The 11564-nt window shown below is 39.9% G+C and overlaps 1 pseudogene; it reads left to right on the top strand.

The window, feature by feature from the left end:
- Nucleotides 1-10878: 10878 nt before the first annotated feature.
- On the top strand, nt 10879-10997 carry LOC129901835 (5S ribosomal RNA; annotated as a pseudogene).
- Nucleotides 10998-11564: the final 567 nt, after the last annotated feature.

Here is an 11564-nt window from a genome sequence, read left to right as displayed (position 1 = left end):
AAGGTGCTCAACTTAACCTGAGAAATATCTTAGCGTTATTCTCTAGGTCTCATGTGTTACCTTGCCTTTTTCTGCCTTATCCTACAATCGATGTCGGGGTCGATCTTTGGTCCAACCGTGGCCATGTATTACTTTGCTCTTAACATAAATTCCATTTTGGTAGTTTGGCTGAACCCATATTTGCATCTCTCATCTCCTATCATAAGGGGTTTTCTAGTCCTTTATCTTGGTTATTTACCTATCGCAACATCATTTACGACCAACTGTATAGCCAACATCTTGGCTTTTTCTCTAGCACAGTATTGTTATCCCTCCTAGTATCTCTTGAGTTATTCGATACCATTCTCTTGTCATTGCAGGCTTATACAAAAAGAAACTACCTCCAATACTATTCTTGTTATACCCCATACCTTTATGCTTCGGAACGTCTTCTTAAGCTTTTTGAAAGATGTCTCGTGACCCAGATTATCTATAACATGATTAAATAACTCTAAGGAAGGGAGGACGTGATGCCCTTTGAGAGTAAAGGTTGGAAATAGGTCTATAAGGATTTGAAATGAATTGGAGGCTGAGAAATGAGTCGTAGGACTCGACTTACTTACGTAAGCTACCAACTTAGACGACTTACATAACTAAGCCACTAGAGTACATGTTGATCTTACATAGCAAGGATTACATGGGCTCCTAAAGTAAGACGAGATTACAAACCCACGGGAGAGGCGGAAGGAGGCGTAGCACCTACTCGAAAGCAAGCAGGTGATGCACCTACTTTGACTAAGTAGGTGATGCACCCACTTAGACCAACTAGGTGACACACCTACTTGAGGTGGGTCCCACACCACCACATGGCAGCCTTGGAGGCTAGGTATGGATTCGTGGCCCAATAAGGGCTTGACACGTGTCACCCTTAGGGGCTGACACATGGCACTTCCTAAGGAACCATATATATGTATGCTAATGACTCTTAAGTCATTATTTATCCAAAATCAGCCCAAAACATAGAGAGAAAAACGTGGAGAAGAGGAAGGGAAGGAGGCAGCCATGGTTTAGAATAATTAAATGTGAGTTCTTCACTTCTCCTCCATCAATTAGTTATCTATGGTGTTACTCAACTATGTGGAGGTGTATATGTGTATATTACGATGCCTACAGAACCATATTTTCAGTTCTACACTTGGAAAACTAAGAGAAGCTTAAAGAGAAAACGCTAGGAACAGACCCATTTTTGAATTAAACTGCTATTAGTAAAATGAGTATAACTGCTTGTGTAAGGATTCGTTTTAAGTGATTCAATATGTTTTGGAAAGATATTTCATAGGAATATAACTTTCATTTAGACTCCATAACCCAATTTTGCTTTTCTCTGCTCGAACAATGGTGGTGAAGCATGGGGGAGCTGCTGCCCAGATTGTATTTTGGAAATCCTACACGGACAGCTGTGAGTATTTTGGTCATATATTTTCATAAAAAATTGCTGTAGGGGTAATTAAAAAAAATTCAACCTTGATACACATGTCTATAACTTTCATTCAGGCCACAAATTCTGTTTCCCTCAATTACCCCTCCGAAACTAAGCGACAATATAAGACAGTGGGCTGTCCAGATTTCACGTTTTGGAAAGTTTTGGCGAGTTTGACAAGTTTAACGTAAGGTAAGGCCTTTACTTTTAAATTGGAGTTTATGGTGTTGTTATAGAGGGTATTATACGTTGTGTAAGTGGCTGGAAATGTGAAAATATGATAAATATGTTTGACGCCCGAAAGAAACTAAATTGGAGTCACTAGAAGCGAATTGTCGTCGAAATAAAGTGTCATTCTTGTAAGTTGTTGCTGTAGGGGTGTATTGTATTGTTGCAAGGCCTAAATGCGTTCTAAAAGGGGTGTGGATGCTTCTGGTTGCAGCCACACGACCCCTCATTGCGTATAATGAAAGGCGTTACAAAATAAAGGCTAGATGCCCTATTGTCCTACCGTATTTTTGAATAAGTCGTTTGGAGTTTATGTTGTATATCATTGGTGTGAATTGCTGCATGTTGTTGTGGTTGGTTGGTTGTAGGTCTTAGGGACCTAATTGGAAATTTGGATAAGGAACATTATAGGGGAGGTGCTGCCCAATTTTTGTCGACTCCTTATTGAATAATAGAACTAGTCGGGGAAATGACTAAGGAAATAGATTCCATTAATACTAAGATGTAACCTAGGGTTCTGGAAAGTAAAAGGGGTTGATATTCATACTACTTTCATGTTGAATAGGTTCAAAGGACGGTGAGGCAAGCAGGATAAGGAATAATTCAGACAAGGTATGTAAAGCTATTCCTTCTTTTGGCATGTTTTGGTATAAATATGTAAAGTCTATATGTTCTTTCTTTTGGGCATGTGTTAGATCTAAGTGACAAGTGATATTTGTATGAAGCTTGGGGTAACTCTATTCATGAGCTCTGAACATGATTCATGATTCATAATTCATGTTAACAATTGAATGTTAAGACTCTTAAAGTAGTTAAGCTTCCATTCCTCAAGTATTCTATATACTAAGAAGTAGTGTATGTCAAGTTATTCCTCCTCTCCTTTGGCACGACTTAGATGTAAGTATTATGTTTATGAAGTTTGAAGTTATTCCACTCTTAAAACTCTGAGGGTGAGTTAAGACTCTTGTTCACTTCCTACTGATTAGAACTCTTGTAACAAGTTGAGTCATTACTTTTCAAGTCTTCCATGTGATAGGAAGTGGTGCATGTAAAGCTTGTCTTTTCCTGCTTTGAGAAAGACTAGACTAAAGGTTCTATTGGACATGGATTTGGATATAGCCCCATTTATAGATTCTGGATGTAACTCATGACTTGTACCCACTTTTGAATGATACGGACCTTGAAGTAGTTGAACTACGACCCTTAAGCCTCCTATAGGTTGAATAGTGTTGGGATGTGTAAGCTCGTATATCTAGGGGCTCTTAAACATGCTTTAGGATGATATATGTGGGATTTTTGATATTTTACAGAGTTTTACGTACACGTATATGCATTATGATATATATGGATCGGGCCGAACGTACCTCCGCACATTTTGCTATGTTAGGATCGGGTCGTACGTTCCACGATAGATTATGCATTATACAGATCGGGCTGTCATACCTCATCAATATTATGCATTATACGGATCGGGCCATCGTACCTCATCATTATTATGCATTATATGGAGTGGGCCGTCGTACCTCGGCAGTGTTATACGATATACGGATCGGGCCATCGATCCTCGGCATTATTATATGATACATGGATCGGGCCGTCGTTCCTCTGCATGTACTTTCTATATACAAGGATCGGGCTGTACATCCCACAGCGTTAATGGCATATATATACCTAGCATGATAGATGATGTGTTTGTAACACCGAGTCCCCGCGCGGGCCAGATACGATATGTGATAATGGTATACATGACTTTATTTTGTGAGGTGCAGGCACAGTACCCTATTAAATTTTATACTTAGTTTCCTGCATCCCTATTTAGTTGTTATCTCAGTTATGTTGTGCTTATATACTCAGTACATATATCGTACTGACCCCCCTTTCTTCGGGGGGTTGCGTTTCATGCCCGCAGGTTTAGATGTTCATTTTGGAGATCCGCCAGCTTAGGATTTCCGCTCAGCTATATTGGAAGTGCTTCATTGTTTCAGAGCCTAGCTTTTGAGTACTGCTCCTGCGATGTATATATTCGTTTATGCAGGGGTACGGCGGGGGCCCTGTCCCGCCATGTGTTGTCGTTTCTATTCTTAGAGGTCTGTAAACATATGTGTGTGGGTTTTTTGGAGTTTATTTTGGTTATGCCTTTGCGATATATTGTAAAAACTATTATGTTGTGGCAGCCTTCTCGGCTGGCTTTCTCCTTTCATGACATGATGCAAATGAAAGAGGCCACACGTGTATGAATATTTTATTACCCACTGGGTTTATGTGTTTTGTTCCTATATCTAGGAGGCTATATGAACATGAAAATTTTTTAACCCATTAAGGTTTTTGTGAGCAGTATCACGTTATACATAGTCCAATTTGACTGTAGCCGACAGTTATGTAAATGGGGGTCCAGGTCGGACCCCAGTCACAGCCCACGGGGTTGGGTCTTGACAGAAGTGGTATCAGAGCAGTTCGTCCTTGGAGTGTCTACAGACCGTGTCTAGTAGAGTCTTATTTATCGGTGTGCTGTGCACCACATCTATAAACAGGAGGCTACAGGACATTTAGGATGTTACCTTTCTTTAATATCTAAGATAGTGAGATAGAACCGAGTCATAGGGAATTATAATTCCTCATACTAACTTGTGTTTTCAGTAGAAGGACAACATCGAAAGTAGAAAGTGACTAACGATATTAAAAGTCATAAAGCACGCAGGTAAGCAAAGGAACGAATAATAGGTGCCAGATAAGGTATTAAATTACGGTTGACATGTAAAGTTGAAAATTGAAAGGAAAAGTAGATGGAAAGTCTAAACAAGTGCAGTTTGAATTGGACATACGAGGTAAGTCCATCAGTTTATACTATTGTTGATATTGGGCGCCCTGTGAGGCTGCGATATAACTTGATATGATACATATATATGTATCTTTTTGCGTATTGCCCCTGTGAGGCATTGTTGGCATTTAGGAAAGACTGGTAGTTCTAGACAGAACGATATATTAAAGATAAGACTAACTAAGAATAGTAAGTAACCCACAGTAAGAATCGTGAAAAAGGTTAAGTGTTATACTATGGGGTAGAATGCGAACAGGATATGATGTGAATATAATGCGGATAGTTATGAAAATGAGTAAAGCCTTGTGAGGAAGTGGCTAAAGATAGGATATGGTCCGTGTAATAAGAATATAAGGGTAACTTGGGCGGTGCAGCTTGGCCTACTGGATCGGCTGCTGGGTCATCATCTTCTTCGATAGATATGCGCCCCACGGGGAAGGGTGCGATCATACCAGCACTAACATATCAGATCCCATCAGAACTCCGAAGTTAAGTGTGCTTCCCGGGAAGCCCTATGTGGCTGTGATATGAGATGATATGCATGTATATATACACGTTGGCCGTGCATGGCATTGTTGATATAAAGAAGTATTGTGTATACGTAACTCCACCGTGAAAGATGATAAGACCCTTGAGATAGGGGATGTAGCTTTGCAAAACAACTAGTGCATTGTGAATTCATTAAAGGGATAAGTGATACCCACTAGGATAAGTCTAGGACTATGACAAAGCTTGGGACACCGAGCATCGAAAGGTAAGTACTGCCTAGTTGAGAATTGGAAACGACTATAAGCCCTAGCTAGTTGTTGATCAAAATAAATAGAAAGTGACTTCGAATAAATTGCTATATGACTCAAGTACCCATAATTAGACTGGATTAGCACCTCATGATTGTGTTAAGTTGTCGTACCTAGGCAACCAAAGGTATGGAAGATATAAAGGAAGGCATAGATATGGTGCAGTATATCAAATGTGTTGGAAAAGAATCATACGTATTGGAAAATTGGAAATAAGGGCGTAAGGTAGAACACAACAGATAGTGACATGGGTACACCCTAAGGGGGGGAAGTGGCTTCAAGTGAGATCCCATACTGACACGAGTTAATAAGATCTAAAGGCCAGTAATAAATGGATAGAAGCCATGATACCAGAGACAGTGCGGAGAATTAATAGTAAGGACTTGAATAGTATGACATCAAAGAATAGGTGCATACAAAGGGGATGAATACAACAAGAGAATTACGATGAGAACTTAAACATACTGTAAGGAATAGCAAGGCTATACTCGACTGAAGGTAAGATGTTGGTAACAAAGTTACTGACTACTAATATTATGGTGTACAAGCAGCAAAATAAGGAAAGGATGAGAGATCTCTCCTATACTGGAATATGAGGAAACTCAAGGGTAAGTAGAGGAAGGAAGTAAGAAATGATACAGGTTTACGTACAGACTAGTATGTTAATGCTAAAGCATCTTTCGGGCTATTTTAAGCTCCTACACATGTTCGTGTAAATGGTGCAATATGATGTGTGGTAAAGAAACTGGAAAGAAGTAATAGAAAAGAAATATCACCTGTTCCCTATGCCTACAAGTAATCCTAACCTTTGGAACTCTGATATTGATTGCTCGATGAAAGTATATGTTATGGCAATGGGATAGAGGACCTCTCCATATAATCGGTATAAGGTCCGGAGGAAGGTTTTGGTTTACATTCGAGGACGAATGTTCTAAAGGGGGGAAGGATGTTATACTCCATACCTTTATACTTCGGAACGTCTTCTTAAGCTTCTTGAAAGATGTCCCGTGACCCAGATTATCTATAACATGATTAAATAACTCTAAGGAAGGGAGGACGTGACGCCCCTTGAGAGTGAAGGTTGGAAATAGGTCTATAAGGATTTGAAACGAATTGGAGGCCGAGAAATGAGTCGTAGGACTCGACTTACATACGTAAGCTACCAACTTAGACGACATACATAACTAAGCCACTGGAGTACATGTTGATCTTACGTAGCAAGGATTACATGGGCTCCTAAAGTAAGACGAGATTACAAACCCACGGGAGAGGCGGAAGGAGGCGTAGCACCTACTCAAAAGCAAGCAGGTGATGCACCTACTTTGACTAAGTAGGTGATGCACCCACTTAGACCAAGTAGGTGACACACCTACTTGAGGTGGGTCCCACACCACCACATGGCAGCCTTGGAGGCTAGGTATGGATTCGTGGCCCAATAAGGGCTTGACACATGTCACCCTTAGGGGCTGACACATGGCACTTCCTAAGGAACCATATATATGTATGCTAATGACTCTTAAGTCATTATTTATCCAAAATCAGCCCAAAACATAGAGAGAAAAACGTGGAGAAGAGGAAGGGAAGGAGGCAGCCATGGTTTAAAAGAATTAAAGGTGAGTTCTTCACTTCTCCTCCATCAATTAGTTACCTACGGTGTTCCTAAACTATGTGAAGGTGTATATTTGTATATTACGATGCCTACGGAACCATATTTTCAGTTCTACACTTGGAAAACTAAGAGAAGCTTAAAGAGAAAACGCTAGGGAACAGACCCGTTTTTGAATTAAACTGTTGTTAGTAAAACGAGTATAACTCCTTGTGTAAGGCTTTGTTTTAAGTGATTCAAGATGTTTTGGAAAGATATTTCATAGGGATATAACTTTTATTTATACTCTACAACCCAGTTTGGCTTTTCTCTGCTCGAACAATGGTGGTGAAGCATGGGGGAGCTGCTGCCCAGATTGTGTTTTGGAAATCCTACACGGATAGCTATGAGTATTTTGGTCATATATTTTCGTAAAAAATTACTGTAGGGGTAATTAAAAAATTTTGCGACCTTGATACACATGTCTATAACTTTCATTGAGGCCACAAATCCTTTTTCCCTCAATTACCCCTCTGAAACTAAGCAACAGTATAAGACAGTGGGCTGTCCAGATTTCACGTTCTGGATAGTTTTGGCGAGTTTGACAAGTTTAACGTAAGGTAAGGCCTTTCCTTTTATATTGGAGTTTATGGTGTTGTTATAGAGGGTATCATACGTTGTGTAAGTGGCTGGAAATGTGAAAATATGATAAATATGTTTGACGCCCGAAATAAACTAAATTGGAGTCGCTAGAAGTGAATTGTCGTCGAAATAAAGAGTCGTTCTTGTAAGTTGTTGCTGCAGGGGTGTAATATATTGTTGCAGGGACTAAATGCATTCTAAAAGGGGTGTGGATGCTGATGGTTTCAGCCATACGATCCCTCGTTTTGTATAATGAAAGGCGTTACAAAATAAAAGCTAGACGCCCTATTGTCCTACCGTATTTTTGAATAAGTCGTTTGGAGTTTATGTTGTATATCGTTGGTGTGAATTGCTTCATGTTGTTGTGGTTGGTTGGTTGTAGGTCTTAGGGACCTAATTGGAAATTTGGATAAGGCACATTATAGGGGAGGTGCTGCCCAATTTTTGTCGACTCCTTATTGAATAACAGAACTAGTCGAGGAAATGACTAAGGAAATAGATTATATTAATACTAAGATGTAACCTAGGGTTCTGGAAAGTAAAAGGGTTTGATATTCATACTACTTTCATGTTGAATAGGTTTAAAGGACGATGAGGCAAGCAGGATAAGGAATAATTCAGACGAGGTATGTAAAGCTATTCCTTCTTTTGGCATGTTTTGGTATAAATATGTAAAGTCTATATGTTCTTTCTTTTGGGCATGTGTTAGATCTAAGTGACAAGTGATATTTGTATGAATCTTGGGGTAACTCTATTCATGAGCTCTGAACATGATTCATGATTCATAATTCATGTTCACAATTGAATGTTAAGACTCTTAAAGTAGTTAAGCTTCCATTCCTCAAGTATTCTATATACTGAGAAGTAGTGTATGTCAAGTTATTCCTCCTCTCCTTTGGCACGACTTAGATGTAAGTATTATGTTTATGAAGTTTGAAGTTATTCCACTCTTAAAACTCTGAGGGTGAGTTAAGACTCTTGTTCACTTCCTACTGATTAGAACTCTTGTAACAAGTTGAGTCATTACTTTTCAAGTCTTCCATGTGATAGGAAGTGGTGCATGTAAAGCTTGTCTTTTCCTGCTTTGAGAAAGACTAGACTAAAGGTTCTATTGGACATGGATTTGGATATAGCCCCATTTATAGATTCTGGATGGAACTCAAGACTTGTACCCACTTTTGAATGATAAGGACCTTGAAGTAGTTGAACTACGACCCTTAAGCCTCCTATAGGTTGAATAGTGTTGGGATGTGTAAGCTCGTATATCTAAGGGCTCTTAAACATGCTTTAGGATGATATATGTGGGATTTTTGATATTTTACAGAGTTTTACGTACACGTATATGCATTATGATATATATGGATCGGGCCGAACGTACCTCCGCACATTTTGCTATGTTAGGATCGGGTCGTACGTTCCACGACAGATTATGCATTATACGGATCGGGCCGTCATACCTCATTAATATTATGCATTATACGGATCGGGCCATCGTACCTCGTCATTATTATGCATTATATGGAGTGGGCCGTTGTACCTCGGCAGTGTTATACGATATACGGATCGGGCCATCGATCCTCGGCATTATTATATGATACATGGATCGGGCCATCGTTCTTCTGCATGTACTTTCTATATACAGGGATCGGGCTGTACATCCCACAGCGTTAATGGCATATATATACCTAGCATGTTAGATGATGTGTTTGTAACACCGAGTCCCTGCGCGCGCCAGATACGATATGTGATAATGGTATACATGACTTTATTTTGTGAGGTGCAGGCACAGTACCCTATTAAATTTTACACTTAGTTTCCTGCATCCCTAGTTCAGTTGTTATCTCAGTTATGTTGTGCTTATATACTCAGTACATATATCGTATTGACCCCCCTTTCTTCGGGGGGTTGCGTTTCATGCCCGCAGGTTCAGATGTTCATTTTGGAGATCCTCCAGCTTAGGATTTCCGCTTAGCTATGTTGGAAGTGCTTCACTGTTTCAGAGCCTAGCTTTTGAGTACTGCTTCTGCGATGTATATATTCGTTTATGCAGGGGTACGGCGGGGGCCCTGTCCCGCCATGTGTTGTCGTTCCTATTCTTAGAGGTCTGTAGATATATGTGTGTGGTTTTTTTGGAGTTTATTTTGGTTATGCCTTTGCGATATATTGTAAAAACTATTATGTTATGGCAGCCTTCTCGGCTGGCTTTCCCCTTTCATGACATGATACAAATAAAAGAGGCCACACGTGTATGAATATTTTATTACCCACTAGGTTCATGTGTTTGGTTCCTATATATAGGAGGCTATATGAACATGAAATTTTTTTAACCCATTGAGGTTTTTGTGTGCAGTATCACGTTATACATAGTCCAATTTGACTGTAGCCGACAGTTATGTAAATGGGAGTCCAGGTCAGACCCCAGTCACAGCCCACGAGGTTGGGTCTTGATAGAAGTGGTATCAGAGCAGTTCGTCCTTGGAGTGTCTACAGACCGTGTCTAGTAGAGTCTTGTTTATCGGTGTGCTGTGCACCACATCTATAAATAGGAGGCTACAGGACATTAAGGATGTTACCTTTCTTTAATATCTAAGATCGTGCGATAGAACCGAGTCATAGGGAATTAAATTCCTCATACTAACTTGTGTTTTCAGCAGAAAGACAACATCGAAAGTAGAAAGTGACTAACGATATTAGAAGTCATAAAGCACGCAGGTAAGCAAAGGAACGAATAATAGGTGCCAGGTAAGGTATTGAATTACGGTTGACATGTAAAGTTGAAAATTGAAAGGAAAAGTAGATGGAAAGTCTAAACAGGTGCAGTTTGAATTGGACATACGAGGTAAGTCCATCAGTTTATACTATTATTGATATTGGGCGCCCTGTGAGGCTGCGATATGACGTGATATGATATATATATGTATCTTTTTGCGTATTGCCCCTGTGAGGCATTGTTGGCATTTTCTGTGTGCAGGTATTGAGATAGTAAGAAATACAGAGGAAACTCTGCCTCAATTTTCCTTGAAATAAAAGGAAAATGATTTAGGAAAGACTGGTAGTTCTAGACAGAATGATATATTAAAGATAAGACTAACTAAGAATGGTAAGTAACCCACAGTAAGAATCGTGAAAAAGGTTAAGTGTTATACTATGGGGTAGAATGCGAACAGGATATGATGTGAATATACTGCGGATAGTTATGAAAATGAGTAAAGCCTTGTGAGGAAGTGGCTAAAGATAGGATATGGTCCGTGTAATAAGAATATAAGGGTAACTTGGGCGGTGCAGCTTGGCCTATTGGATCGGCTGCTGGGTCATCGTCTTCTTCGATAGATATGCGCCCCACGGGGGAGGGTGCGATCATACCAGCACTAACGTATCGGATCCCATCAGAACTCCGAAGTTAAGTGTGCTTGGGCAAGAATAATATTGGGATGGGTGACCCCCCCGGGAAGCCCTGTGTGGCTGTGATATGAGATGATATGCATGTATATATACACGTTAGCCATGCATGGCATTGTTGATATAAAGAAGTATTGTGTATACGTAACTCCACCGTGAAAGATGATAAGACCCTTGAGATAGGGGATGTAGCTTTGCAAAACAACTAGTGCATTGTAAATTCATTAAAGGGATAAGTGATACCCACTAGGATAAGTCTAAGACTATGACAAAGCTTGGGACACCGAGCGTCGAAAGGTAAGTACTGCCTAGTTGAGAATTGGAAACTACTATAAGCCCTAGCTAGTTGTTGATCAAAATAAATAGAAAGTGACTTCGAATAAATTGCTATGTGACTCGAGTACCCATAATTAGACTGGATTAGCACCTCATGATTGTGTTAAGTTGTCGTACCTAGGAAACCAAAGGTATGGAAGATATAAAGGAAGGCATAGATATGGTGCAGTATATCGAATGTGTTGGAAAAGAATCATACGTATTGGAAAATTAGAAATAAGGGCGTAAGGTAGAACACAACAGATAGTGACATGGGTACACCCTAAGGAGGGGAAGTGGCTTCAAGTGAGATCCCATACT

This window comes from Solanum dulcamara, chromosome 8 (genome assembly GCF_947179165.1).
Source record: "Solanum dulcamara chromosome 8, daSolDulc1.2, whole genome shotgun sequence".
Taxonomy (NCBI): Eukaryota; Viridiplantae; Streptophyta; class Magnoliopsida; order Solanales; family Solanaceae; genus Solanum; species Solanum dulcamara.
The sequence above is the reverse complement of the archived record's forward strand: the minus strand, read 5'-3'. Positions and strand labels throughout refer to the sequence as shown.